We start from the raw sequence: 27,624 nt of genomic DNA on the forward strand, positions 1-27,624 counted from the left end.
ACGCTTTTAATGCTCCTCAGGATAGACGTGGTGGTCCCAGTAGCTGAACAAGACGCTTTTAATGCGCCTCGGAAAAGTGGTGGAGGTCCCACTAGCTTAACAAGACGCTTATAATGCCCCTCAGAAGAGAAGTGTACTTCCCAGTAGCTTAACAGGACGCTTTTATTGCCCCTCAGTAGAGACGTGGAGGTCCCAGAAGCTTAACAAGACGCTTTTAATGCCCCTCAGAACAGACGTGGAGGTCCCAGTAGCTTAACAAGATGCTTTTAATGCCCCTCAGAAGAGACATAGAGGTCCCAGTAGCTTAACAAGACGCTTTTAATGCCCCTCGGAAAATTGGTGGAGGTCCCAGTAGCTTAACAAGACGCTTTTAATGCCCCTCAGAAGAGACATGGAGGTTCCTGTAGCTTAACAAGACGCTTTTAATGCCCCTCGGAAAAGTGGTGGAGGTCCCAGTAGCTTAATAAGACATTTTACTGCCCCTTAGAAGAGACGTGGAGGTCCCAGTAGCTTAACAAGATGCTTTTAATGCAACACAGTATAGACGTGGTGGTCCCAGTAGCTTAACAAAACGCTTTTAATGCCCCTCGGAAGAGTGGTGGAGGTCACGGTAGCTTAACAAGACGATTTTAATGCCCCTCAGAATAGACGTGGAGGTCCCAATAGCTTAACAAGACGCTATTAATGCCCCTCGTAAAAGTGGTGGAGGTCCCAATAGCTTAACAAGACCCTTTTAATGCCCCTCAGAACAGACGTGGAGGTCCCAGTAGCTTAACAAGACGCTTTTTTTGCGCCTCGGAAAAGTGGTGGTGGTCCCAGTAGCTTAACTAGACGCTTATAATGCCCCTCAGAAGAGACGTGGATGTCCCAGTAGCTTAACAAGATGCTTTTAATGCCCCTCAGAAGAGACATGGAGGTCCCAGTAGCTTAACAAGACGCTTTTATTGCCCCTCGGAAAAGTGGTGGAGGTCCTAGTAGCTTAACGAGATGCTTTTAATGACCCTCAGAAGAGACATGGAGGTCCCAGTAGCTTAACAAGACGCTTTTAATGCCCCTCGGAAAAGAGGTGGAGGTCCCAGTAGCTTAACAAGATGCTTTTAATGCCCCTCAGAAAAGACGTGGAGGTCCCAGTAGCTTTGCAAGACGCTTTTAATGCCCCTCAGAAGAGACGTGGAGGTCCCAGTAGCTTAACAAGACGCTTTTAATGCACCTCAGGATAGACGTGGTGGTCCCAGTAGCTTAACAAGACGCTTTTAATGCCCATCGCAAGAGTGGTGGAGGTCCCAGTAGCTTAACAAGACGCTATTAATGCCCCTCAGAAGAGACGTGGAGTTCCCAGTAGCTTAACAAGATGCTTTTAACGCCCCTCGGAAAAGTGGTGGAGGTCCCAGTAGCTTAAGAAGACGCTTTTAATGCCCCTCAGAAGAGACGTGGAGGTCCCAATAGCTTAACAAGACGCTTTTAATGCCCCTCGGAAAAGTGGTGGAGGTCCCAGTAGCTTAACAAGACGCTTTTAATGCCCCTCAGAAAAGCCATGGAGGTCCCAGTAGCTTTACAAGATGATTTAATGACCCTCAGAAGAGAGGTGGAGGTCCCAGTAGCTTAGCAAGACGCTTTTAATGCCCCTCAGAAAAGTGGTGGAAGTCCCAGTAGCTAAACAAGACGCTTTTAATGCCCCTCAGAAGAGACGTGGAGGTCCCAGTAGCTTAACAAGACGCTTTTAATGCCCCTCAGAATAGAAGTTGAGGTCCCAGTAGCTTAACAAGACGCTTTAAATGCCCCTCAGAAAAGTGGTGGAGGTCTCAGTAGCTCAACAAGACGCTTTTAATGCCCCTCAGAATAGACGTGGATGTCCCAGTAGCTTAACAAGACGCTATTAATGCCCCTCGGAAAAGTGGTGGAGGTCCCAGTAGCTTAACAAGACTCTTTTAATGCCCCTCAGAAGAGACGTGGAGGTCCCAGTAGCTTAACAAGACGCTTTTCTTGCGCCTCGGAAAAGTGGTGAGGGTCCCAGTAGCTTGACAAGACGCTTATAATGCCCCTCAGAAGAGAAGTGTACTTCCCAGTAGCTTAACAAGCCGCTTTTAACGCCCCTCGGAAAAGTGGTGGAGGTCCCAATAGCTTAACAAGATGCTTTTAATGCCTCTCAGAAGAAACGTGGAGGTCCCAGTAGCTTAACAAAATGCTTTTAATGCCCCTCGGAAAAGTGGTGGAGGTTACAGTAGCTTAACAAGATGCTTTTAATGCCCCTCAGAAGAGACGTGGAAGTCCCAATAGCTTAACAAGACGCTTTTAATGCCCCTCGGAAAAGTTGTGGAGGTCCCAGTAGCTTCACAAGACGCTTTTAATGCCCCTCAGAAAAGACGTGGAGGTCCCAAAAGCTTAACAAGATGCTTTTAATGCCCCTCAGAAGAGACGTGGAGGTCCTAGTAGCTTAAAAAGACGCTTTCAATGCCCCTCAGAAGAGACGTGGAGGTCCCAGTTGCTTAAGATGCTTTTAATGCCCCTCAGAAGAGACGTGGAGGTCCCAGTAGCTTAACAAGACTCTTTAAATGCCCCTCGGAAAAGTGGTGGAGGTCCTAGTAGCTTAACGAGATGCTTTTAATGCCCCTCAGATGAGACATGGAGGTCCCAGTAGCTTAACAAGACGCTTTTAATGCCCCTCGGAAAAATGGTGGAGGTTCCAGTAGCTTAACAAGACGATTTTAATGCCCCTCAGAAAAGACGTGGAGGTCCCAGTAGCTTTGCAAGACGCTTTTAATGCCCCTCAGAAGAGACGTGGAGGTCCCAGTAGCTTAACAAGATGCTTTTAATGCACCTCAGGATAGACGTGGTGGTCCCTCTAGCTTAACAAGATGCTTTTAATGCCCCTCGGAAGAGTGGTGGAGGTCCCAGTAGCTTAACAAGACGCTTTTAATGCCCCTCAGAAGAGACGTGGAGGTCCCAGTAGCTTAACAAGACGCTTTTAACGCCCCTCGGAAAAGTGGTGGAGGTCCCAGTAGCTTAACAAGATGCTTTTAATGCCTCTCAGAAGAAACGTGGAGGTCCCAGTAGCTTAACAAGATGCTTTTAATGCCCGTCGGAAAAGTGGTGGAGGTTACAGTAGCTTAACAAGATGCTTTTAATGCCCTTCAGAAGAGACGTGGAAGTCCCAGTAGCTTAACAAGACGCTTTTAATGCCCCTCGGAAAAGTGGTGGAGGTCCCAGTAGCTTAACAAGATGCTTTTAATGCCACTCAGAAGAGAAGTGGAGGTCCCTAAAGCTTAACAAGATGCTTTTAATGCCCCTCAGAAGAGACGTGGAGGTCCCAGTAGCTTAACAAGATGCTTTTAATGCCCCTCAAAATAGACGTTGAGGTCCCAGTAGCTTAACAAGACGCTATTAATGCCCCTCGGAAAAGTGGTGGAGGTCCCAGTAGCTTAACAAGACGCTTTTAATGACCCTCGGAAAAGTGGTGGAGGTCCTAGTAGCTTAACAAGACGCTTTTAATGCCCCTCAGAAGAGACATGGAGGTCCCAGTAGCTTAACAAGACGCTTTTAATGCCCCTCGGAAAAGTGGTGGAGGTCCCAGTAGGTTAACAAGACGCTTTCAATGCCCCTCAGAACAGACTTGGAGGTCCCAGTGGCTTAACATGACTCTTTTAATGCCCCTCAGAAGAGACGAGGAGGTCCCAGTAGCTTAATAAGACGCTTTTAATGCCCCCAGAAGAGGCGTGGATGTCCCAGTAGCTTAACAAGACGCTCTTAATGCCCCTCGGAAAAGTGGTGGAGGTCCCAGTAGCTTAACAAGACTCTTTTAATGCCTCTCAGAAGAAACGTGGAGGTCCCAGTACCTTGACAAAATGCTTTTAATGCCCCTCGGAAAAGTGGTGAGGTTACAGTAGCTTAACAAGATGCTTTTAATGCCCCTCAGAAGAGACGTGGAAGTCCCAATAGCTTAACAAGACGCTTTTAATGCCCCTCGGAAAAGTGGTGGAGGTCCCAGTAGCTTCACAAGACGCTTTTAATGCCCCTCAGAAAAGACGTGGAGGTCCCAATAGCTTAACAAGATGCTTTTAATGCCCCTCAGAAGAGACGTGGAGGTCCCAGTAGCTTAACAAGACGCTTTAAATGCCCCTCAGAAAAGTGGTGGAGGTCTCAGTAGCTCAACAAGACGCTTTTAATGCCCCTCAGAATAGACGTGGATGTCCCAGTAGCTTAACAAGACGCTATTAATGCCCCTCGGAAAAGTGGTGGAGGTCCCAGTAGCTTAACAAGACTCTTTTAATGCCCCTCAGAAGAGACGTGGAGGTCCCAGTAGCTTAACAAGACGCTTTTAATGCCCCTCGGAAAAGTGGTGGAGGTCCCAGTAGCTTAACAAGACGCTTTTAATGCACCTTGGGAAAGTGGTGGAGGTCCCTGTAGCTTAACAAGACGCTTTTAATGCCCCTCAGAAGAGACGTGGAGGTCTCAGTAGCTTAACAAGACGCTTTTAATGCTCCTCAGGATAGACGTGGTGGTCCCAGTAGCTGAACAAGACGCTTTTAATGCGCCTCGGAAAAGTGGTGGAGGTCCCACTAGCTTAACAAGACGCTTATAATGCCCCTCAGAAGAGAAGTGTACTTCCCAGTAGCTTAACAGGACGCTTTTATTGCCCCTCAGTAGAGACGTGGAGGTCCCAGAAGCTTAACAAGACGCTTTTAATGCCCCTCAGAAGAGACGTGGAGGTCCCAGTAGCTTAACAAGATGCTTTTAATGCCCCTCAGAAGAGACATAGAGGTCCCAGTAGCTTAACAAGACGCTTTTAATGCCCCTCGGAAAATTGGTGGAGGTCCCAGTAGCTTAACAAGACGCTTTTAATGCCCCTCAGAAGAGACATGGAGGTTCCTGTAGCTTAACAAGACGCTTTTAATGCCCCTCGGAAAAGTGGTGGAGGTCCCAGTAGCTTAATAAGACATTTTACTGCCCCTTAGAAGAGACGTGGAGGTCCCAGTAGCTTAACAAGATGCTTTTAATGCAACACAGTATAGACGTGGTGGTCCCAGTAGCTTAACAAAACGCTTTTAATGCCCCTCGGAAGAGTGGTGGAGGTCACGGTAGCTTAACAAGACGATTTTAATGCCCCTCAGAATAGACGTGGAGGTCCCAATAGCTTAACAAGACGCTATTAATGCCCCTCGTAAAAGTGGTGGAGGTCCCAATAGCTTAACAAGACCCTTTTAATGCCCCTCAGAACAGACGTGGAGGTCCCAGTAGCTTAACAAGACGCTTTTTTTGCGCCTCGGAAAAGTGGTGGTGGTCCCAGTAGCTTAACTAGACGCTTATAATGCCCCTCAGAAGAGACGTGGATGTCCCAGTAGCTTAACAAGATGCTTTTAATGCCCCTCAGAAGAGACATGGAGGTCCCAGTAGCTTAACAAGACGCTTTTATTGCCCCTCGGAAAAGTGGTGGAGGTCCTAGTAGCTTAACGAGATGCTTTTAATGACCCTCAGAAGAGACATGGAGGTCCCAGTAGCTTAACAAGACGCTTTTAATGCCCCTCGGAAAAGAGGTGGAGGTCCCAGTAGCTTAACAAGATGCTTTTAATGCCCCTCAGAAAAGACGTGGAGGTCCCAGTAGCTTTGCAAGACGCTTTTAATGCCCCTCAGAAGAGACGTGGAGGTCCCAGTAGCTTAACAAGACGCTTTTAATGCACCTCAGGATAGACGTGGTGGTCCCAGTAGCTTAACAAGACGCTTTTAATGCCCATCGCAAGAGTGGTGGAGGTCCCAGTAGCTTAACAAGACGCTATTAATGCCCCTCAGAAGAGACGTGGAGTTCCCAGTAGCTTAACAAGATGCTTTTAACGCCCCTCGGAAAAGTGGTGGAGGTCCCAGTAGCTTAAGAAGACGCTTTTAATGCCCCTCAGAAGAGACGTGGAGGTCCCAATAGCTTAACAAGACGCTTTTAATGCCCCTCGGAAAAGTGGTGGAGGTCCCAGTAGCTTAACAAGACGCTTTTAATGCCCCTCAGAAAAGCCATGGAGGTCCCAGTAGCTTTACAAGATGATTTAATGACCCTCAGAAGAGAGGTGGAGGTCCCAGTAGCTTAACAAGACGCTTTTAATGCCCCTCAGAAAAGTGGTGGAAGTCCCAGTAGCTAAACAAGACGCTTTTAATGCCCCTCAGAAGAGACGTGGAGGTCCCAGTAGCTTAACAAGACGCTTTTAATGCCCCTCAGAATAGAAGTTGAGGTCCCAGTAGCTTAACAAGACGCTTTAAATGCCCCTCAGAAAAGTGGTGGAGGTCTCAGTAGCTCAACAAGACGCTTTTAATGCCCCTCAGAATAGACGTGGATGTCCCAGTAGCTTAACAAGACGCTATTAATGCCCCTCGGAAAAGTGGTGGAGGTCCCAGTAGCTTAACAAGACTCTTTTAATGCCCCTCAGAAGAGACGTGGAGGTCCCAGTAGCTTAACAAGACGCTTTTCTTGCGCCTCGGAAAAGTGGTGAGGGTCCCAGTAGCTTGACAAGACGCTTATAATGCCCCTCAGAAGAGAAGTGTACTTCCCAGTAGCTTAACAAGCCGCTTTTAACGCCCCTCGGAAAAGTGGTGGAGGTCCCAATAGCTTAACAAGATGCTTTTAATGCCTCTCAGAAGAAACGTGGAGGTCCCAGTAGCTTAACAAAATGCTTTTAATGCCCCTCGGAAAAGTGGTGGAGGTTACAGTAGCTTAACAAGATGCTTTTAATGCCCCTCAGAAGAGACGTGGAAGTCCCAATAGCTTAACAAGACGCTTTTAATGCCCCTCGGAAAAGTTGTGGAGGTCCCAGTAGCTTCACAAGACGCTTTTAATGCCCCTCAGAAAAGACGTGGAGGTCCCAAAAGCTTAACAAGATGCTTTTAATGCCCCTCAGAAGAGACGTGGAGGTCCTAGTAGCTTAAAAAGACGCTTTCAATGCCCCTCAGAAGAGACGTGGAGGTCCCAGTTGCTTAAGATGCTTTTAATGCCCCTCAGAAGAGACGTGGAGGTCCCAGTAGCTTAACAAGACTCTTTAAATGCCCCTCGGAAAAGTGGTGGAGGTCCTAGTAGCTTAACGAGATGCTTTTAATGCCCCTCAGATGAGACATGGAGGTCCCAGTAGCTTAACAAGACGCTTTTAATGCCCCTCGGAAAAATGGTGGAGGTTCCAGTAGCTTAACAAGACGATTTTAATGCCCCTCAGAAAAGACGTGGAGGTCCCAGTAGCTTTGCAAGACGCTTTTAATGCCCCTCAGAAGAGACGTGGAGGTCCCAGTAGCTTAACAAGATGCTTTTAATGCACCTCAGGATAGACGTGGTGGTCCCTCTAGCTTAACAAGATGCTTTTAATGCCCCTCGGAAGAGTGGTGGAGGTCCCAGTAGCTTAACAAGACGCTTTTAATGCCCCTCAGAAGAGACGTGGAGGTCCCAGTAGCTTAACAAGACGCTTTTAACGCCCCTCGGAAAAGTGGTGGAGGTCCCAGTAGCTTAACAAGATGCTTTTAATGCCTCTCAGAAGAAACGTGGAGGTCCCAGTAGCTTAACAAGATGCTTTTAATGCCCGTCGGAAAAGTGGTGGAGGTTACAGTAGCTTAACAAGATGCTTTTAATGCCCTTCAGAAGAGACGTGGAAGTCCCAGTAGCTTAACAAGACGCTTTAATGCCCCTCGGAAAAGTGGTGGAGGTCCCAGTAGCTTAACAAGATGCTTTTAATGCCACTCAGAAGAGAAGTGGAGGTCCCTAAAGCTTAACAAGATGCTTTTAATGCCCCTCAGAAGAGACGTGGAGGTCCCAGTAGCTTAACAAGATGCTTTTAATGCCCCTCAAAATAGATGTTGAGGTCCCAGTAGCTTAACAAGACGCTATTAATGCCCCTCGGAAAAGTGGTGGAGGTCCCAGTAGCTTAACAAGACGCTTTTAATGACCCTCGGAAAAGTGGTGGAGGTCCTAGTAGCTTAACAAGACGCTTTTAATGCCCCTCAGAAGAGACATGGAGGTCCCAGTAGCTTAACAAGACGCTTTTAATGCCCCTCGGAAAAGTGGTGGAGGTCCCAGTAGGTTAACAAGACGCTTTCAATGCCCCTCAGAACAGACTTGGAGGTCCCAGTGGCTTAACATGACTCTTTTAATGCCCCTCAGAAGAGAAGAGGAGGTCCCAGTAGCTTAATAAGACGCTTTTAATGCCCCCAGAAGAGGCGTGGATGTCCCAGTAGCTTAACAAGACGCTCTTAATGCCCCTCGGAAAAGTGGTGGAGGTCCCAGTAGCTTAACAAGACTCTTTTAATGCCTCTCAGAAGAAACGTGGAGGTCCCAGTACCTTGACAAAATGCTTTTAATGCCCCTCGGAAAAGTGGTGAGGTTACAGTAGCTTAACAAGATGCTTTTAATGCCCCTCAGAAGAGACGTGGAAGTCCCAATAGCTTAACAAGACGCTTTTAATGCCCCTCGGAAAAGTGGTGGAGGTCCCAGTAGCTTCACAAGACGCTTTTAATGCCCCTCAGAAAAGACGTGGAGGTCCCAATAGCTTAACAAGATGCTTTTAATGCCCCTCAGAAGAGACGTGGAGGTCCCAGTAGCTTAACAAGACGCTTTAAATGCCCCTCAGAAAAGTGGTGGAGGTCTCAGTAGCTCAACAAGACGCTTTTAATGCCCCTCAGAATAGACGTGGATGTCCCAGTAGCTTAACAAGACGCTATTAATGCCCCTCGGAAAAGTGGTGGAGGTCCCAGTAGCTTAACAAGACTCTTTTAATGCCCCTCAGAAGAGACGTGGAGGTCCCAGTAGCTTAACAAGACGCTTTTAATGACCCTCGGAAAAGTGGTGGAGGTCCCAGTAGCTTAACAAGACGCTTTTAATGCACCTTGGGAAAGTGGTGGAGGTCCCTGTAGCTTAACAAGACGCTTTTAATGCCCCTCAGAAGAGACGTGGAGGTCTCAGTAGCTTAACAAGACGCTTTTAATGCTCCTCAGGATAGACGTGGTGGTCCCAGTAGCTGAACAAGACGCTTTTAATGCGCCTCGGAAAAGTGGTGGAGGTCCCACTAGCTTAACAAGACGCTTATAATGCCCCTCAGAAGAGAAGTGTACTTCCCAGTAGCTTAACAGGACGCTTTTATTGCCCCTCAGTAGAGACGTGGAGGTCCCAGAAGCTTAACAAGACGCTTTTAATGCCCCTCAGAACAGACGTGGAGGTCCCAGTAGCTTAACAAGATGCTTTTAATGCCCCTCAGAAGAGACATAGAGGTCCCAGTAGCTTAACAATACGCTTTTAATGCCCCTCGGAAAATTGGTGGAGGTCCCAGTAGCTTAACAAGACGCTTTTAATGCCCCTCAGAAGAGACATGGAGGTTCCTGTAGCTTAACAAGACGCTTTTAATGCCCCTCGGAAAAGTGGTGGAGGTCCCAGTAGCTTAATAAGACATTTTACTGCCCCTTAGAAGAGACGTGGAGGTCCCAGTAGCTTAACAAGATGCTTTTAATGCAACACAGTATAGACGTGGTGGTCCCAGTAGCTTAACAAAACGCTTTTAATGCCCCTCGGAAGAGTGGTGGAGGTCACGGTAGCTTAACAAGACGATTTTAATGCCCCTCAGAATAGACGTGGAGGTCCCAATAGCTTAACAAGACGCTATTAATGCCCCTCGTAAAAGTGGTGGAGGTCCCAATAGCTTAACAAGACCCTTTTAATGCCCCTCAGAACAGACGTGGAGGTCCCAGTAGCTTAACAAGACGCTTTTTTTGCGCCTCGGAAAAGTGGTGGTGGTCCCAGTAGCTTAACTAGACGCTTATAATGCCCCTCAGAAGAGACGTGGATGTCCCAGTAGCTTAACAAGATGCTTTTAATGCCCCTCAGAAGAGACATGGAGGTCCCAGTAGCTTAACAAGACGCTTTTATTGCCCCTCGGAAAAGTGGTGGAGGTCCTAGTAGCTTAACGAGATGCTTTTAATGACCCTCAGAAGAGACATGGAGGTCCCAGTAGCTTAACAAGACGCTTTTAATGCCCCTCGGAAAAGAGGTGGAGGTCCCAGTAGCTTAACAAGATGCTTTTAATGCCCCTCAGAAAAGACGTGGAGGTCCCAGTAGCTTTGCAAGACGCTTTTAATGCCCCTCAGAAGAGACGTGGAGGTCCCAGTAGCTTAACAAGACGCTTTTAATGCACCTCAGGATAGACGTGGTGGTCCCAGTAGCTTAACAAGACGCTTTTAATGCCCATCGCAAGAGTGGTGGAGGTCCCAGTAGCTTAACAAGACGCTATTAATGCCCCTCAGAAGAGACGTGGAGTTCCCAGTAGCTTAACAAGATGCTTTTAACGCCCCTCGGAAAAGTGGTGGAGGTCCCAGTAGCTTAAGAAGACGCTTTTAATGCCCCTCAGAAGAGACGTGGAGGTCCCAATAGCTTAACAAGACGCTTTTAATGCCCCTCGGAAAAGTGGTGGAGGTCCCAGTAGCTTAACAAGACGCTTTTAATGCCCCTCAGAAAAGCCATGGAGGTCCCAGTAGCTTTACAAGATGATTTAATGACCCTCAGAAGAGAGGTGGAGGTCCCAGTAGCTTAACAAGACGCTTTTAATGCCCCTCAGAAAAGTGGTGGAAGTCCCAGTAGCTAAACAAGACGCTTTTAATGCCCCTCAGAAGAGACGTGGAGGTCCCAGTAGCTTAACAAGACGCTTTTAATGCCCCTCAGAATAGAAGTTGAGGTCCCAGTAGCTTAACAAGACGCTTTAAATGCCCCTCAGAAAAGTGGTGGAGGTCTCAGTAGCTCAACAAGACGCTTTTAATGCCCCTCAGAATAGACGTGGATGTCCCAGTAGCTTAACAAGACGCTATTAATGCCCCTCGGAAAAGTGGTGGAGGTCCCAGTAGCTTAACAAGACTCTTTTAATGCCCCTCAGAAGAGACGTGGAGGTCCCAGTAGCTTAACAAGACGCTTTTCTTGCGCCTCGGAAAAGTGGTGAGGGTCCCAGTAGCTTGACAAGACGCTTATAATGCCCCTCAGAAGAGAAGTGTACTTCCCAGTAGCTTAACAAGCCGCTTTTAACGCCCCTCGGAAAAGTGGTGGAGGTCCCAATAGCTTAACAAGATGCTTTTAATGCCTCTCAGAAGAAACGTGGAGGTCCCAGTAGCTTAACAAAATGCTTTTAATGCCCCTCGGAAAAGTGGTGGAGGTTACAGTAGCTTAACAAGATGCTTTTAATGCCCCTCAGAAGAGACGTGGAAGTCCCAATAGCTTAACAAGACGCTTTTAATGCCCCTCGGAAAAGTTGTGGAGGTCCCAGTAGCTTCACAAGACGCTTTTAATGCCCCTCAGAAAAGACGTGGAGGTCCCAAAAGCTTAACAAGATGCTTTTAATGCCCCTCAGAAGAGACGTGGAGGTCCTAGTAGCTTAAAAAGACGCTTTCAATGCCCCTCAGAAGAGACGTGGAGGTCCCAGTTGCTTAAGATGCTTTTAATGCCCCTCAGAAGAGACGTGGAGGTCCCAGTAGCTTAACAAGACTCTTTAAATGCCCCTCGGAAAAGTGGTGGAGGTCCTAGTAGCTTAACGAGATGCTTTTAATGCCCCTCAGATGAGACATGGAGGTCCCAGTAGCTTAACAAGACGCTTTTAATGCCCCTCGGAAAAATGGTGGAGGTTCCAGTAGCTTAACAAGACGATTTTAATGCCCCTCAGAAAAGACGTGGAGGTCCCAGTAGCTTTGCAAGACGCTTTTAATGCCCCTCAGAAGAGACGTGGAGGTCCCAGTAGCTTAACAAGATGCTTTTAATGCACCTCAGGATAGACGTGGTGGTCCCTCTAGCTTAACAAGATGCTTTTAATGCCCCTCGGAAGAGTGGTGGAGGTCCCAGTAGCTTAACAAGACGCTTTTAATGCCCCTCAGAAGAGACGTGGAGGTCCCAGTAGCTTAACAAGACGCTTTTAACGCCCCTCGGAAAAGTGGTGGAGGTCCCAGTAGCTTAACAAGATGCTTTTAATGCCTCTCAGAAGAAACGTGGAGGTCCCAGTAGCTTAACAAGATGCTTTTAATGCCCGTCGGAAAAGTGGTGGAGGTTACAGTAGCTTAACAAGATGCTTTTAATGCCCTTCAGAAGAGACGTGGAAGTCCCAGTAGCTTAACAAGACGCTTTAATGCCCCTCGGAAAAGTGGTGGAGGTCCCAGTAGCTTAACAAGATGCTTTTAATGCCACTCAGAAGAGAAGTGGAGGTCCCTAAAGCTTAACAAGATGCTTTTAATGCCCCTCAGAAGAGACGTGGAGGTCCCAGTAGCTTAACAAGATGCTTTTAATGCCCCTCAAAATAGATGTTGAGGTCCCAGTAGCTTAACAAGACGCTATTAATGCCCCTCGGAAAAGTGGTGGAGGTCCCAGTAGCTTAACAAGACGCTTTTAATGACCCTCGGAAAAGTGGTGGAGGTCCTAGTAGCTTAACAAGACGCTTTTAATGCCCCTCAGAAGAGACATGGAGGTCCCAGTAGCTTAACAAGACGCTTTTAATGCCCCTCGGAAAAGTGGTGGAGGTCCCAGTAGGTTAACAAGACGCTTTCAATGCCCCTCAGAACAGACTTGGAGGTCCCAGTGGCTTAACATGACTCTTTTAATGCCCCTCAGAAGAGACGAGGAGGTCCCAGTAGCTTAATAAGACGCTTTTAATGCCCCCAGAAGAGGCGTGGATGTCCCAGTAGCTTAACAAGACGCTCTTAATGCCCCTCGGAAAAGTGGTGGAGGTCCCAGTAGCTTAACAAGACTCTTTTAATGCCTCTCAGAAGAAACGTGGAGGTCCCAGTACCTTGACAAAATGCTTTTAATGCCCCTCGGAAAAGTGGTGAGGTTACAGTAGCTTAACAAGATGCTTTTAATGCCCCTCAGAAGAGACGTGGAAGTCCCAATAGCTTAACAAGACGCTTTTAATGCCCCTCGGAAAAGTGGTGGAGGTCCCAGTAGCTTCACAAGACGCTTTTAATGCCCCTCAGAAAAGACGTGGAGGTCCCAATAGCTTAACAAGATGCTTTTAATGCCCCTCAGAAGAGACGTGGAGGTCCCAGTAGCTTAACAAGACGCTTTAAATGCCCCTCAGAAAAGTGGTGGAGGTCTCAGTAGCTCAACAAGACGCTTTTAATGCCCCTCAGAATAGACGTGGATGTCCCAGTAGCTTAACAAGACGCTATTAATGCCCCTCGGAAAAGTGGTGGAGGTCCCAGTAGCTTAACAAGACTCTTTTAATGCCCCTCAGAAGAGACGTGGAGGTCCCAGTAGCTTAACAAGACGCTTTTAATGCCCCTCGGAAAAGTGGTGGAGGTCCCAGTAGCTTAACAAGACGCTTTTAATGCACCTTGGGAAAGTGGTGGAGGTCCCTGTAGCTTAACAAGACGCTTTTAATGCCCCTCAGAAGAGACGTGGAGGTCTCAGTAGCTTAACAAGACGCTTTTAATGCTCCTCAGGATAGACGTGGTGGTCCCAGTAGCTGAACAAGACGCTTTTAATGCGCCTCGGAAAAGTGGTGGAGGTCCCACTAGCTTAACAAGACGCTTATAATGCCCCTCAGAAGAGAAGTGTACTTCCCAGTAGCTTAACAGGACGCTTTTATTGCCCCTCAGTAGAGACGTGGAGGTCCCAGAAGCTTAACAAGACGCTTTTAATGCCCCTCAGAAGAGACGTGGAGGTCCCAGTAGCTTAACAAGATGCTTTTAATGCCCCTCAGAAGAGACATAGAGGTCCCAGTAGCTTAACAAGACGCTTTTAATGCCCCTCGGAAAATTGGTGGAGGTCCCAGTAGCTTAACAAGACGCTTTTAATGCCCCTCAGAAGAGACATGGAGGTTCCTGTAGCTTAACAAGACGCTTTTAATGCCCCTCGGAAAAGTGGTGGAGGTCCCAGTAGCTTAATAAGACATTTTACTGCCCCTTAGAAGAGACGTGGAGGTCCCAGTAGCTTAACAAGATGCTTTTAATGCAACACAGTATAGACGTGGTGGTCCCAGTAGCTTAACAAAACGCTTTTAATGCCCCTCGGAAGAGTGGTGGAGGTCCCAGTAGCTTAACAAGACGCTTTTAATGCACCTTGGGAAAGTGGTGGAGGTCCCTGTAGCTTAACAAGACGCTTTTAATGCCCCTCAGAAGAGACGTGGAGGTCTCAGTAGCTTAACAAGAGGCTTTTAATGCCCATCGGAAGAGTGGTGGAGGTCCCAGTAGCTTAACAAGATGCTATTAATGCCCCTCAGAAGAGACGTGGAGTTCCCAGTAGCTTAACAAGACGCTTTTAACGCCCCTCGGAAAAGTGGTGGAGGTCCCAGTAGCTTAACAACACGCTTTTAATGCCCCTCAGAAGAGACGTGGAGGTCCCAATAGCTTAACAAGACGCTTTTAATGCCCCTCGGAAAAGTGGTGGAGGTCCCAGTAGCTTAACAAGACGCTTTTAATGCCCCTCAGAAAAGCCATGGAGGTCCCAGTAGCTTTACAAGATGATTTAATGACCCTCAGAAGAGAGGTGGAGGTCCCAGTAGCTTAACAAGACGCTTTTAATGCCCCTCAGAAAAGTGGTGGAAGTCCCAGTAGCTAAACAAGACGCTTTTAATGCCCCTCAGAAGAGACGTGGAGGTCCCAGTAGCTTAACAAGACGCTTTTAATGCCCCTCAGAATAGAAGTTGAGGTCCCAGTAGCTTAACAAGACGCTTTAAATGCCCCTCAGAAAAGTGGTGGAGGTCTCAGTAGCTCAACAAGACGCTTTTAATGCCCCTCAGAAGAGACGTGGAGGTCCCAGTAGCTTAACAAGACGCTTTTAACGCCCCTCGGAAAAGTGGTGGAGGTCCCAGTAGCTTAACAAGATGCTTTTAATGCCTCTCAGAAGAAACGTGGAGGTCCCAGTAGCTTAACAAGATGCTTTTAATGCCCGTCGGAAAAGTGGTGGAGGTTACAGTAGCTTAACAAGATGCTTTTAATGCCCTTCAGAAGAGACGTGGAAGTCCCAGTAGCTTAACAAGACGCTTTTAATGCCCCTCGGAAAAGTGGTGGAGGTCCCAGTAGCTTAACAAGATGCTTTTAATGCCCCTCAGAAGAGAAGTGGAGGTCCCTAAAGCTTAACAAGATGCTTTTAATGCCCCTCAGAAGAGACGTGGAGGTCCCAGTAGCTTAACAAGATGCTTTTAATGCCCCTCAAAATAGACGTTGAGGTCCCAGTAGCTTAACAAGACGCTATTAATGCCCCTCGGAAAAGTGGTGGAGGTCCCAGTAGCTTAACAAGACGCTTTTAATGACCCTCGGAAAAGTGGTGGAGGTCCTAGTAGCTTAACAAGACGCTTTTAATGCCCCTCAGAAGAGACATGGAGGTCCCAGTAGCTTAACAAGACGCTTTTAATGCCCCTCGGAAAAGTGGTGGAGGTCCCAGTAGGTTAACAAGACGCTTTCAATGCCCCTCAGAACAGACTTGGAGGTCCCAGTGGCTTAACATGACTCTTTTAATGCCCCTCAGAAGAGACGAGGAGGTCCCAGTAGCTTAATAAGACGCTTTTAATGCCCCCAGAAGAGGCGTGGATGTCCCAGTAGCTTAACAAGACGCTCTTAATGCCCCTCGGAAAAGTGGTGGAGGTCCCAGTAGCTTAACAAGACTCTTTTAATGCCTCTCAGAAGAAACGTGGAGGTCCCAGTACCTTGACAAAATGCTTTTAATGCCCCTCGGAAAAGTGGTGAGGTTACAGTAGCTTAACAAGATGCTTTTAATGCCCCTCAGAAGAGACGTGGAAGTCCCAATAGCTTAACAAGACGCTTTTAATGCCCCTCGGAAAAGTGGTGGAGGTCCCAGTAGCTTCACAAGACGCTTTTAATGCCCCTCAGAAAAGACGTGGAGGTCCCAATAGCTTAACAAGATGCTTTTAATGCCCCTCAGAAGAGACGTGGAGGTCCCAGTAGCTTAACAAGACGCTTTAAATGCCCCTCAGAAAAGTGGTGGAGGTCTCAGTAGCTCAACAAGACGCTTTTAATGCCCCTCAGAATAGACGTGGATGTCCCAGTAGCTTAACAAGACGCTATTAATGCCCCTCGGAAAAGTGGTGGAGGTCCCAGTAGCTTAACAAGACTCTTTTAATGCCCCTCAGAAGAGACGTGGAGGTCCCAGTAGCTTAACAAGACGCTTTTAATGCCCCTCGGAAAAGTGGTGGAGGTCCCAGTAGCTTAACAAGACGCTTTTAATGCACCTTGGGAAAGTGGTGGAGGTCCCTGTAGCTTAACAAGACGCTTTTAATGCCCCTCAGAAGAGACGTGGAGGTCTCAGTAGCTTAACAAGACGCTTTTAATGCTCCTCAGGATAGACGTGGTGGTCCCAGTAGCTGAACAAGACGCTTTTAATGCGCCTCGGAAAAGTGGTGGAGGTCCCACTAGCTTAACAAGACGCTTATAATGCCCCTCAGAAGAGAAGTGTACTTCCCAGTAGCTTAACAGGACGCTTTTATTGCCCCTCAGTAGAGACGTGGAGGTCCCAGAAGCTTAACAAGACGCTTTTAATGCCCCTCAGAAGAGACGTGGAGGTCCCAGTAGCTTAACAAGATGCTTTTAATGCCCCTCAGAAGAGACATAGAGGTCCCAGTAGCTTAACAAGACGCTTTTAATGCCCCTCGGAAAATTGGTGGAGGTCCCAGTAGCTTAACAAGACGCTTTTAATGCCCCTCAGAAGAGACATGGAGGTTCCTGTAGCTTAACAAGACGCTTTTAATGCCCCTCGGAAAAGTGGTGGAGGTCCCAGTAGCTTAATAAGACATTTTACTGCCCCTTAGAAGAGACGTGGAGGTCCCAGTAGCTTAACAAGATGCTTTTAATGCAACACAGTATAGACGTGGTGGTCCCAGTAGCTTAACAAAACGCTTTTAATGCCCCTCGGAAGAGTGGTGGAGGTCCCAGTAGCTTAACAAGACGCTTTTAATGCACCTTGGGAAAGTGGTGGAGGTCCCTGTAGCTTAACAAGACGCTTTTAATGCCCCTCAGAAGAGACGTGGAGGTCTCAGTAGCTTAACAAGAGGCTTTTAATGCCCATCGGAAGAGTGGTGGAGGTCCCAGTAGCTTAACAAGATGCTATTAATGCCCCTCAGAAGAGACGTGGAGTTCCCAGTAGCTTAACAAGACGCTTTTAACGCCCCTCGGAAAAGTGGTGGAGGTCCCAGTAGCTTAACAACACGCTTTTAATGCCCCTCAGAAGAGACGTGGAGGTCCCAATAGCTTAACAAGACGCTTTTAATGCCCCTCGGAAAAGTGGTGGAGGTCCCAGTAGCTTAACAAGACGCTTTTAATGCCCCTCAGAAAAGCCATGGAGGTCCCAGTAGCTTTACAAGATGATTTAATGACCCTCAGAAGAGAGGTGGAGGTCCCAGTAGCTTAACAAGACGCTTTTAATGCCCCTCAGAAAAGTGGTGGAAGTCCCAGTAGCTAAACAAGACGCTTTTAATGCCCCTCAGAAGAGACGTGGAGGTCCCAGTAGCTTAACAAGACGCTTTTAATGCCCCTCAGAATAGAAGTTGAGGTCCCAGTAGCTTAACAAGACGCTTTAAATGCCCCTCAGAAAAGTGGTGGAGGTCTCAGTAGCTCAACAAGACGCTTTTAATGCCCCTCAGAAGAGACGTGGAGGTCCCAGTTGCTTAAGATGCTTTTAATGCCCCTCAGAAGAGACGTGGAGGTCCCAGTAGCTTAACAAGACTCTTTAAATGCCCCTCGGAAAAGTGGTGGAGGTCCTAGTAGCTTAACGAGATGCTTTTAATGCCCCTCAGATGAGACATGGAGGTCCCAGTAGCTTAACAAGACGCTTTTAATGCCCCTCGGAAAAATGGTGGAGGTTCCAGTAGCTTAACAAGACGATTTTAATGCCCCTCAGAAAAGACGTGGAGGTCCCAGTAGCTTTGCAAGACGCTTTTAATGCCCCTCAGAAGAGACGTGGAGGTCCCAGTAGCTTAACAAGATGCTTTTAATGCACCTCAGGATAGACGTGGTGGTCCCTCTAGCTTAACAAGATGCTTTTAATGCCCCTCGGAAGAGTGGTGGAGGTCCCAGTAGCTTAACAAGACGCTTTTAATGCCCCTCAGAAGAGACGTGGAGGTCCCAGTAGCTTAACAAGACGCTTTTAACGCCCCTCGGAAAAGTGGTGGAGGTCCCAGTAGCTTAACAAGATGCTTTTAATGCCTCTCAGAAGAAACGTGGAGGTCCCAGTAGCTTAACAAGATGCTTTTAATGCCCGTCGGAAAAGTGGTGGAGGTTACAGTAGCTTAACAAGATGCTTTTAATGCCCTTCAGAAGAGACGTGGAAGTCCCAGTAGCTTAACAAGACGCTTTAATGCCCCTCGGAAAAGTGGTGGAGGTCCCAGTAGCTTAACAAGATGCTTTTAATGCCACTCAGAAGAGAAGTGGAGGTCCCTAAAGCTTAACAAGATGCTTTTAATGCCCCTCAGAAGAGACGTGGAGGTCCCAGTAGCTTAACAAGATGCTTTTAATGCCCCTCAAAATAGATGTTGAGGTCCCAGTAGCTTAACAAGACGCTATTAATGCCCCTCGGAAAAGTGGTGGAGGTCCCAGTAGCTTAACAAGACGCTTTTAATGACCCTCGGAAAAGTGGTGGAGGTCCTAGTAGCTTAACAAGACGCTTTTAATGCCCCTCAGAAGAGACATGGAGGTCCCAGTAGCTTAACAAGACGCTTTTAATGCCCCTCGGAAAAGTGGTGGAGGTCCCAGTAGGTTAACAAGACGCTTTCAATGCCCCTCAGAACAGACTTGGAGGTCCCAGTGGCTTAACATGACTCTTTTAATGCCCCTCAGAAGAGACGAGGAGGTCCCAGTAGCTTAATAAGACGCTTTTAATGCCCCCAGAAGAGGCGTGGATGTCCCAGTAGCTTAACAAGACGCTCTTAATGCCCCTCGGAAAAGTGGTGGAGGTCCCAGTAGCTTAACAAGACTCTTTTAATGCCTCTCAGAAGAAACGTGGAGGTCCCAGTACCTTGACAAAATGCTTTTAATGCCCCTCGGAAAAGTGGTGAGGTTACAGTAGCTTAACAAGATGCTTTTAATGCCCCTCAGAAGAGACGTGGAAGTCCCAATAGCTTAACAAGACGCTTTTAATGCCCCTCGGAAAAGTGGTGGAGGTCCCAGTAGCTTCACAAGACGCTTTTAATGCCCCTCAGAAAAGACGTGGAGGTCCCAATAGCTTAACAAGATGCTTTTAATGCCCCTCAGAAGAGACGTGGAGGTCCCAGTAGCTTAACAAGACGCTTTAAATGCCCCTCAGAAAAGTGGTGGAGGTCTCAGTAGCTCAACAAGACGCTTTTAATGCCCCTCAGAATAGACGTGGATGTCCCAGTAGCTTAACAAGACGCTATTAATGCCCCTCGGAAAAGTGGTGGAGGTCCCAGTAGCTTAACAAGACTCTTTTAATGCCCCTCAGAAGAGACGTGGAGGTCCCAGTAGCTTAACAAGACGCTTTTAATGCCCCTCGGAAAAGTGGTGGAGGTCCCAGTAGCTTAACAAGACGCTTTTAATGCACCTTGGGAAAGTGGTGGAGGTCCCTGTAGCTTAACAAGACGCTTTTAATGCCCCTCAGAAGAGACGTGGAGGTCTCAGTAGCTTAACAAGACGCTTTTAATGCTCCTCAGGATAGACGTGGTGGTCCCAGTAGCTGAACAAGACGCTTTTAATGCGCCTCGGAAAAGTGGTGGAGGTCCCACTAGCTTAACAAGACGCTTATAATGCCCCTCAGAAGAGAAGTGTACTTCCCAGTAGCTTAACAGGACGCTTTTATTGCCCCTCAGTAGAGACGTGGAGGTCCCAGAAGCTTAACAAGACGCTTTTAATGCCCCTCAGAAGAGACGTGGAGGTCCCAGTAGCTTAACAAGATGCTTTTAATGCCCCTCAGAAGAGACATAGAGGTCCCAGTAGCTTAACAAGACGCTTTTAATGCCCCTCGGAAAATTGGTGGAGGTCCCAGTAGCTTAACAAGACGCTTTTAATGCCCCTCAGAAGAGACATGGAGGTTCCTGTAGCTTAACAAGACGCTTTTAATGCCCCTCGGAAAAGTGGTGGAGGTCCCAGTAGCTTAATAAGACATTTTACTGCCCCTTAGAAGAGACGTGGAGGTCCCAGTAGCTTAACAAGATGCTTTTAATGCAACACAGTATAGACGTGGTGGTCCCAGTAGCTTAACAAAACGCTTTTAATGCCCCTCGGAAGAGTGGTGGAGGTCCCAGTAGCTTAACAAGACGCTTTTAATGCACCTTGGGAAAGTGGTGGAGGTCCCTGTAGCTTAACAAGACGCTTTTAATGCCCCTCAGAAGAGACGTGGAGGTCTCAGTAGCTTAACAAGAGGCTTTTAATGCCCATCGGAAGAGTGGTGGAGGTCCCAGTAGCTTAACAAGATGCTATTAATGCCCCTCAGAAGAGACGTGGAGTTCCCAGTAGCTTAACAAGACGCTTTTAACGCCCCTCGGAAAAGTGGTGGAGGTCCCAGTAGCTTAACAACACGCTTTTAATGCCCCTCAGAAGAGACGTGGAGGTCCCAATAGCTTAACAAGACGCTTTTAATGCCCCTCGGAAAAGTGGTGGAGGTCCCAGTAGCTTAACAAGACGCTTTTAATGCCCCTCAGAAAAGCCATGGAGGTCCCAGTAGCTTTACAAGATGATTTAATGACCCTCAGAAGAGAGGTGGAGGTCCCAGTAGCTTAACAAGACGCTTTTAATGCCCCTCAGAAAAGTGGTGGAAGTCCCAGTAGCTAAACAAGACGCTTTTAATGCCCCTCAGAAGAGACGTGGAGGTCCCAGTAGCTTAACAAGACGCTTTTAATGCCCCTCAGAATAGAAGTTGAGGTCCCAGTAGCTTAACAAGACGCTTTAAATGCCCCTCAGAAAAGTGGTGGAGGTCCCAGTAGCTTAACAAGATGCTTTTAATGCCTCTCAGAAGAAACGTGGAGGTCCCAGTAGCTTAACAAGATGCTTTTAATGCCCGTCGGAAAAGTGGTGGAGGTTACAGTAGCTTAACAAGATGCTTTTAATGCCCTTCAGAAGAGACGTGGAAGTCCCAGTAGCTTAACAAGACGCTTTTAATGCCCCTCGGAAAAGTGGTGGAGGTCCCAGTAGCTTAACAAGATGCTTTTAATGCCCCTCAGAAGAGAAGTGGAGGTCCCTAAAGCTTAACAAGATGCTTTTAATGCCCCTCAGAAGAGACGTGGAGGTCCCAGTAGCTTAACAAGATGCTTTTAATGCCCCTCAAAATAGACGTTGAGGTCCCAGTAGCTTAACAAGACGCTATTAATGCCCCTCGGAAAAGTGGTGGAGGTCCCAGTAGCTTAACAAGACGCTTTTAATGACCCTCGGAAAAGTGGTGGAGGTCCTAGTAGCTTAACAAGACGCTTTTAATGCCCCTCAGAAGAGACATGGAGGTCCCAGTAGCTTAACAAGACGCTTTTAATGCCCCTCGGAAAAGTGGTGGAGGTCCCAGTAGGTTAACAAGACGCTTTCAATGCCCCTCAGAACAGACTTGGAGGTCCCAGTGGCTTAACATGACTCTTTTAATGCCCCTCAGAAGAGACGAGGAGGTCCCAGTAGCTTAATAAGACGCTTTTAATGCCCCCAGAAGAGGCGTGGATGTCCCAGTAGCTTAACAAGACGCTCTTAATGCCCCTCGGAAAAGTGGTGGAGGTCCCAGTAGCTTAACAAGACTCTTTTAATGCCTCTCAGAAGAAACGTGGAGGTCCCAGTACCTTGACAAAATGCTTTTAATGCCCCTCGGAAAAGTGGTGAGGTTACAGTAGCTTAACAAGATGCTTTTAATGCCCCTCAGAAGAGACGTGGAAGTCCCAATAGCTTAACAAGACGCTTTTAATGCCCCTCGGAAAAGTGGTGGAGGTCCCAGTAGCTTCACAAGACGCTTTTAATGCCCCTCAGAAAAGACGTGGAGGTCCCAATAGCTTAACAAGATGCTTTTAATGCCCCTCAGAAGAGACGTGGAGGTCCCAGTAGCTTAACAAGACGCTTTAAATGCCCCTCAGAAAAGTGGTGGAGGTCTCAGTAGCTCAACAAGACGCTTTTAATGCCCCTCAGAATAGACGTGGATGTCCCAGTAGCTTAACAAGACGCTATTAATGCCCCTCGGAAAAGTGGTGGAGGTCCCAGTAGCTTAACAAGACTCTTTTAATGCCCCTCAGAAGAGACGTGGAGGTCCCAGTAGCTTAACAAGACGCTTTTAATGCCCCTCGGAAAAGTGGTGGAGGTCCCAGTAGCTTAACAAGACGCTTTTAATGCACCTTGGGAAAGTGGTGGAGGTCCCTGTAGCTTAACAAGACGCTTTTAATGCCCCTCAGAAGAGACGTGGAGGTCTCAGTAGCTTAACAAGACGCTTTTAATGCTCCTCAGGATAGACGTGGTGGTCCCAGTAGCTGAACAAGACGCTTTTAATGCGCCTCGGAAAAGTGGTGGAGGTCCCACTAGCTTAACAAGACGCTTATAATGCCCCTCAGAAGAGAAGTGTACTTCCCAGTAGCTTAACAGGACGCTTTTATTGCCCCTCAGTAGAGACGTGGAGGTCCCAGAAGCTTAACAAGACGCTTTTAATGCCCCTCAGAAGAGACGTGGAGGTCCCAGTAGCTTAACAAGATGCTTTTAATGCCCCTCAGAAGAGACATAGAGGTCCCAGTAGCTTAACAAGACGCTTTTAATGCCCCTCGGAAAATTGGTGGAGGTCCCAGTAGCTTAACAAGACGCTTTTAATGCCCCTCAGAAGAGACATGGAGGTTCCTGTAGCTTAACAAGACGCTTTTAATGCCCCTCGGAAAAGTGGTGGAGGTCCCAGTAGCTTAATAAGACATTTTACTGCCCCTTAGAAGAGACGTGGAGGTCCCAGTAGCTTAACAAGATGCTTTTAATGCAACACAGTATAGACGTGGTGGTCCCAGTAGCTTAACAAAACGCTTTTAATGCCCCTCGGAAGAGTGGTGGAGGTCACGGTAGCTTAACAAGACGATTTTAATGCCCCTCAGAATAGACGTGGAGGTCCCAATAGCTTAACAAGACGCTATTAATGCCCCTCGTAAAAGTGGTGGAGGTCCCAATAGCTTAACAAGACCCTTTTAATGCCCCTCAGAACAGACGTGGAGGTCCCAGTAGCTTAACAAGACGCTTATTTTGCGCCTCGGAAAAGTGGTGGTGGTCCCAGTAGCTTAACTAGACGCTTATAATGCCCCTCAGAAGAGACGTGGATGTCCCAGTAGCTTAACAAGACGCTTTTAATGCCCCTCGGAAAAGAGGTGGAGGTCCCAGTAGCTTAACAAGATGCTTTTAATGCCCCTCAGAAAAGACGTGGAGGTCCCAGTAGCTTTGCAAGACGCTTTTAATGCCCCTCAGAAGAGACGTGGAGGTCCCAGTAGCTTAACAAGACGCTTTTAATGCACCTCAGGATAGACGTGGTGGTCCCAGTAGCTTAACAAGACGCTTTTAATGCCCATCGCAAGAGTGGTGGAGGTCCCAGTAGCTTAACAAGACGCTATTAATGCCCCTCAGAAGAGACGTGGAGTTCCCAGTAGCTTAACAAGATGCTTTTAACGCCCCTCAGAAAAGTGGTGGAGGTCCCAGTAGCTTAAGAAGACGCTTTTAATGCCCCTCAGAAGAGACGTGGAGGTCCCAATAGCTTAACAAGACGCTTTTAATGCCCCTCGGAAAAGTGGTGGAGGTCCCAGTAGCTTAACAAGACGCTTTTAATGCCCCTCAGAAAAGCCATGGAGGTCCCAGTAGCTTTACAAGATGATTTAATGACCCTCAGAAGAGAGGTGGAGGTCCCAGTAGCTTAACAAGACGCTTTTAATGCCCCTCAGAAAAGTGGTGGAAGTCCCAGTAGCTAAACAAGACGCTTTTAATGCCCCTCAGAAGAGACGTGGAGGTCCCAGTAGCTTAACAAGACGCTTTTAATGCCCCTCAGAATAGAAGTTGAGGTCCCAGTAGCTTAACAAGACGCTTTAAATGCCCCTCAGAAAAGTGGTGGAGGTCTCAGTAGCTCAACAAGACGCTTTTAATGCCCCTCAGAATAGACGTGGATGTCCCAGTAGCTTAACAAGACGCTATTAATGCCCCTCGGAAAAGTGGTGGAGGTCCCAGTAGCTTAACAAGACTCTTTTAATGCCCCTCAGAAGAGACGTGGAGGTCCCAGTAGCTTAACAAGACGCTTTTCTTGCGCCTCGGAAAAGTGGTGAGGGTCCCAGTAGCTTGACAAGACGCTTATAATGCCCCTCAGAAGAGAAGTGTACTTCCCAGTAGCTTAACAAGCCGCTTTTAACGCCCCTCGGAAAAGTGGTGGAGGTCCCAATAGCTTAACAAGATGCTTTTAATGCCTCTCAGAAGAAACGTGGAGGTCCCAGTAGCTTAACAAAATGCTTTTAATGCCCCTCGGAAAAGTGGTGGAGGTTACAGTAGCTTAACAAGATGCTTTTAATGCCCCTCAGAAGAGACGTGGAAGTCCCAATAGCTTAACAAGACGCTTTTAATGCCCCTCGGAAAAGTTGTGGAGGTCCCAGTAGCTTCACAAGACGCTTTTAATGCCCCTCAGAAAAGACGTGGAGGTCCCAAAAGCTTAACAAGATGCTTTTAATGCCCCTCAGAAGAGACGTGGAGGTCCTAGTAGCTTAAAAAGACGCTTTCAATGCCCCTCAGAAGAGACGTGGAGGTCCCAGTTGCTTAAGATGCTTTTAATGCCCCTCAGAAGAGACGTGGAGGTCCCAGTAGCTTAACAAGACTCTTTAAATGCCCCTCGGAAAAGTGGTGGAGGTCCTAGTAGCTTAACGAGATGCTTTTAATGCCCCTCAGATGAGACATGGAGGTCCCAGTAGCTTAACAAGACGCTTTTAATGCCCCTCGGAAAAATGGTGGAGGTCCCAGTAGCTTAACAAGACGATTTTAATGCCCCTCAGAAAAGACGTGGAGGTCCCAGTAGCTTTGCAAGACGCTTTTAATGCCCCTCAGAAGAGACGTGGAGGTCCCAGTAGCTTAACAAGATGCTTTTAATGCACCTCAGGATAGACGTGGTGGTCCCTCTAGCTTAACAAGATGCTTTTAATGCCCCTCGGAAGAGTGGTGGAGGTCCCAGTAGCTTAACAAGACGCTTTTAATGCCCCTCAGAAGAGACGTGGAGGTCCCAGTAGCTTAACAAGACGCTTTTAACGCCCCTCGGAAAAGTGGTGGAGGTCCCAGTAGCTTAACAAGATGCTTTTAATGCCTCTCAGAAGAAACGTGGAGGTCCCAGTAGCTTAACAAGATGCTTTTAATGCCCGTCGGAAAAGTGGTGGAGGTTACAGTAGCTTAACAAGATGCTTTTAATGCCCTTCAGAAGAGACGTGGAAGTCCCAGTAGCTTAACAAGACGCTTTTAATGCCCCTCGGAAAAGTGGTGGAGGTCCCAGTAGCTTAACAAGATGCTTTTAATGCCACTCAGAAGAGAAGTGGAGGTCCCTAAAGCTTAACAAGATGCTTTTAATGCCCCTCAGAAGAGACGTGGAGGTCCCAGTAGCTTAATAAGATGCTTTTAATGCCCCTCAAAATAGACGTTGAGGTCCCAGTAGCTTAACAAGACGCTATTAATGCCCCTCGGAAAAGTGGTGGAGGTCCCAGTAGCTTAACAAGACGCTTTTAATGACCCTCGGAAAAGTGGTGGAGGTCCTAGTAGCTTAACAAGACGCTTTTAATGCCCCTCAGAAGAGACATGGAGGTCCCAGTAGCTTAACAAGACGCTTTTAATGCCCCTCGGAAAAGTGGTGGAGGTCCCAGTAGGTTAACAAGACGCTTTCAATGCCCCTCAGAACAGACTTGGAGGTCCCAGTGGCTTAACATGACTCTTTTAATGCCCCTCAGAAGAGACGAGGAGGTCCCAGTAGCTTAATAAGACGCTTTTAATGCCCCCAGAAGAGGCGTGGATGTCCCAGTAGCTTAACAAGACGCTCTTAATGCCCCTCGGAAAAGTGGTGGAGGTCCCAGTAGCTTAACAAGACTCTTTTAATGCCTCTCAGAAGAAACGTGGAGGTCCCAGTACCTTGACAAAATGCTTTTAATGCCCCTCGGAAAAGTGGTGAGGTTACAGTAGCTTAACAAGATGCTTTTAATGCCCCTCAGAAGAGACGTGGAAGTCCCAATAGCTTAACAAGACGCTTTTAATGCCCCTCGGAAAAGTGGTGGAGGTCCCAGTAGCTTCACAAGACGCTTTTAATGCCCCTCAGAAAAGACGTGGAGGTCCCAATAGCTTAACAAGATGCTTTTAATGCCCCTCAGAAGAGACGTGGAGGTCCCAGTAGCTTAACAAGACGCTTTAAATGCCCCTCAGAAAAGTGGTGGAGGTCTCAGTAGCTCAACAAGACGCTTTTAATGCCCCTCAGATTAGACGTGGATGTCCCAGTAGCTTAACAAGACGCTATTAATGCCCCTCGGAAAAGTGGTGGAGGTCCCAGTAGCTTAACAAGACTCTTTTAATGCCCCTCAGAAGAGACGTGGAGGTCCCAGTAGCTTAACAAGACGCTTTTAATGCCCCTCGGAAAAGTGGTGGAGGTCCCAGTAGCTTAACAAGACGCTTTTAATGCACCTTGGGAAAGTGGTGGAGGTCCCTGTAGCTTAACAAGACGCTTTTAATGCCCCTCAGAAGAGACGTGGAGGTCTCAGTAGCTTAACAAGACGCTTTTAATGCTCCTCAGGATAGACGTGGTGGTCCCAGTAGCTGAACAAGACGCTTTTAATGCGCCTCGGAAAAGTGGTGGAGGTCCCACTAGCTTAACAAGACGCTTATAATGCCCCTCAGAAGAGAAGTGTACTTCCCAGTAGCTTAACAGGACGCTTTTATTGCCCCTCAGTAGAGACGTAGAGGTCCCAGAAGCTTAACAAGACGCTTTTAATGCCCCTCAGAAGAGACGTGGAGGTCCCAGTAGCTTAACAAGATGCTTTTAATGCTTCTCAGAAGAGACATAGAGGTCCCAGTAGCTTAACAAGACGCTTTTAATGCCCCTCGGAAAATTGGTGGAGGTCCCAGTAGCTTAACAAGACGCTTTTAATGCCCCTCAGAAGAGACATGGAGGTTCCTGTAGCTTAACAAGACGCTTTTAATGCCCCTCGGAAAAGTGGTGGAGGTCCCAGTAGCTTAATAAGACATTTTACTGCCCCTTAGAAGAGACGTGGAGGTCCCAGTAGCTTAACAAGATGCTTTTAATGCAACACAGTATAGACGTGGTGGTCCCAGTAGCTTAACAAAACGCTTTTAATGCCCCTCGGAAGAGTGGTGGAGGTCCCAGTAGCTTAACAAGACGCTTTTAATGCACCTTGGGAAAGTGGTGGAGGTCCCTGTAGCTTAACAAGACGCTTTTAATGCCCCTCAGAAGAGACGTGGAGGTCTCAGTAGCTTAACAAGAGGCTTTTAATGCCCATCGGAAGAGTGGTGGAGGTCCCAGTAGCTTAACAAGATGCTATTAATGCCCCTCAGAAGAGACGTGGAGTTCCCAGTAGCTTAACAAGACGCTTTTAACGCCCCTCGGAAAAGTGGTGGAGGTCCCAGTAGCTTAACAACACGCTTTTAATGCCCCTCAGAAGAGACGTGGAGGTCCCAATAGCTTAACAAGACGCTTTTAATGCCCCTCGGAAAAGTGGTGGAGGTCCCAGTAGCTTAACAAGACGCTTT

The sequence above is a fragment of the Phyllobates terribilis genome, unplaced genomic scaffold, assembly GCF_046119375.1.
Source record: "Phyllobates terribilis strain yellow unplaced genomic scaffold, ASM4611937v1 Scaffold_4__5_contigs__length_816908805, whole genome shotgun sequence".
Taxonomy (NCBI): domain Eukaryota; kingdom Metazoa; phylum Chordata; class Amphibia; order Anura; family Dendrobatidae; genus Phyllobates; species Phyllobates terribilis.